The sequence below is a fragment of the Olea europaea genome, unplaced genomic scaffold (genome assembly GCF_002742605.1).
Source record: "Olea europaea var. sylvestris unplaced genomic scaffold, O_europaea_v1 scaffold218, whole genome shotgun sequence".
Taxonomy (NCBI): Eukaryota; Viridiplantae; Streptophyta; class Magnoliopsida; order Lamiales; family Oleaceae; genus Olea; species Olea europaea.
The window spans coordinates 528,259-530,852 of record NW_019239802.1 but is presented as its reverse complement, the minus strand read 5'-3'; the positions used below and the strand labels follow the sequence as shown (position 1 = coordinate 530,852).

Genomic DNA, 2,594 nt, shown 5'->3' with positions numbered 1-2,594 from the left:
TCGGCCTCGGTGGTGAGATGGCACTTCGGTATCGAGGCGCGAATAATCGAGGCGTAACATACACAATACATGAAACTGTAAAAAATTTACACAATCTATTTCAAACAACAAGTACGAATCGATTATAAGTTGAGAGCGAGTACAAAAGTGATCAAGAAGAAACATGACGATGAGTATGATTAGGAAGAATGTAGTTTCATAACTTTTACATTGTACCACACAACTCCAAACATGATAAATTAATAAATTTACTATTAGTGCACATCTAGCTAGAAGCCCGTTCGAGCCCCCTCCTAACTCTGTACCACGGGTTATTTTCATTATTAATAAAATATGCCATCCATAGTGGTTACAAGACAATTATTAAATGTTTCATATCCAATAATTTTCCTTTCGATGTACAAATCGTGAGTGAGTCAGTGACCGCTAACTGGTCATCAACCTTGAGGTGTCCTTTAGGTCAGTTGGTTCATATGCTGATTTTGAGTTAAAGGCTGTAGCGAAGAGTTTATTGGACATAGGCAAACCCTACTCCAAGAATTATATTTTATCACAATTTCCTTCTAAAAAGTTAACTTATTAAGTGGTAACTCAATCTCCTTATAAGCTCAATGTTGTTTTCATGTTTAGCTAATGTAGTATTTATTTTCTCGCATATATTCTGATTATATGGAACTCACTGTTGTTTTTGTTAGATAAATTAATTTTATATTAAGGGTAGATTAGTCATTTTATTTGTCTACTTGTAAGACTATTTAAAGTTTCCATTTTCTTGTATTTTCAACAAGTTCAATTAATATAGTAATTCTCTCTATCTTTTTGCATTATTAATTTATCATGGTATCAAGCCGTCATCTTGAAATTGTTGATCTTGTTGAAGAAAACAGGTTCAGATGAGTTGGCTTTAGAAGTTTCATTGAGAGTAACATAGAAGTTGGCTGCTGGGGATATCTGATTTTATATCCACATTAAAAAGGGCTGAAAACTGCATAATCAAAGCATTGCAGCTGCTGTGGAGGAGTATAAAATTATGCATTGGTAGCCACTTGGAGACCGAAAAAAAAAAAAAAAGGAAAAAAGAAAGAAAGAAAAAAAGAGGGGACTGCTTGCCGTTCGAGAAAAACAGACACGCACATAAGCCAAGAATAATTTTGGAATTAATCACGTCTCGTCATTCTTTGTAGGACCATCCACGTTTGAGCAGTTTCAAAACTCTCTAGCAACACGGTCAGATGCAACACTGCCACATGCATTGTCTGCCTCTCATATAGGTTTGTCGTCTTCTAGTTTTTCAAGTATATCATCTTCTTTGTGGGTCTTAGATTCGGAGGCTTCCTATCATATCTCACCTAATTTAGACTTCTTTGTTTCATTATCTCCCAAGTCTCCTGTGTCAATTGTAACCACTGATGGTACTTCTATGCCTATAGTAGGCGTTGGTTCTATTCATACATATTGTTTATCTCTCAATGATGTCTATCACGTTCATAGTCTTACTCTAAATCTTGTTTTTGTTAGCGAATTATGTGAATTTGGATATTTAGTATATTTTTCTTCATGTGTAGGACACACAATCTCATAAGGTGATTGGGACCGGCAATAGGCAGGGGAGACTTTATGTTTTGGATATGCTTGAAGTACTAGAAATTGCAGCTTCTAGTGTTGATTTGTCATATTTCCGTTTGAATCATTTATTTTCTACCTTTTATTTATGGCATTCTCATCTTGGTCATGTTTTAGTATCTCGTTTAAAATTCTTAGTTTCTACTGGGCATTAGGTCATTTGAAAATAGATGACATTTCTAATTGTAGTGGATGTGTATTAGCAAAATTTCTTGCATTGCCTTTTAATAAAAATACCTTTGTTTCTGTTGCTCCTTTTGATCTCGTTCACTCTGATATATGAAGACCTTCTCCCATTACCACTAAAGGGGTTCAAGATATTATGTTTCATTTATTGATGATTACACTCGTTACTGTTGGATCTTTCTTATGAAATGTCGCTCTGACTTCTTTAATATTTTCAGTAAATTTAAAGCAATTGTGAAAACTCAACATTCTGCTATTATCAAATATTTTCGATGTGATTTGGGTGGAGAGTATACCTCTAATGCCTTTTCAAATTTGCTTGCTTTTGATGGCATTATTCACCAAATTACTTGTACAAGCACTCCTGAACAAAATGGTGTTGCTGAAAGAAAACATAGACATCTTGTTGAGACGGCTCGTTCTCTTTTACTCTCTGCATCCACTCCAGTGAATTTTGGGAAGAGGCAATACTTACTGCTACTCATTTGATTAATAGGGTCACAACATCACATAAATTAGGTTTATCTCCTTTTGAGAAGTAGTATGGATATGCTCTAGATTATTCTTCCTTACGTGGCTTTGGTTCTACATGTTTCGTAGTAAATTATCATCTAAATCTGCTCTTTATGTCTCTCTGGGTTATGGCGCAGGGCAAAAGGCATATCGTTGTTTTGATCCAATTAGTCAATTATGTCTCTGCATGTTATATTCCTTGAACATGTACATTTCTTTTATATTCCTGCTAGTTCTCATAACATGACTTGGTCTGATCTTATTTACATTGA

General features: G+C 34.7%; 1 long non-coding RNA gene across 1 annotated transcript; it reads left to right on the top strand.

Moving 5' to 3' along the window:
* The first annotated feature begins 1,004 nt into the window (after positions 1–1,004).
* On the top strand, positions 1,005–1,941 carry LOC111380662. The gene is made up of 2 exons (XR_002700213.1): positions 1,005–1,412; positions 1,566–1,941. It is a non-coding gene; the product is annotated as an uncharacterized LOC111380662 (long non-coding RNA).
* The last annotated feature ends 653 nt before the right edge of the window (positions 1,942–2,594 follow it).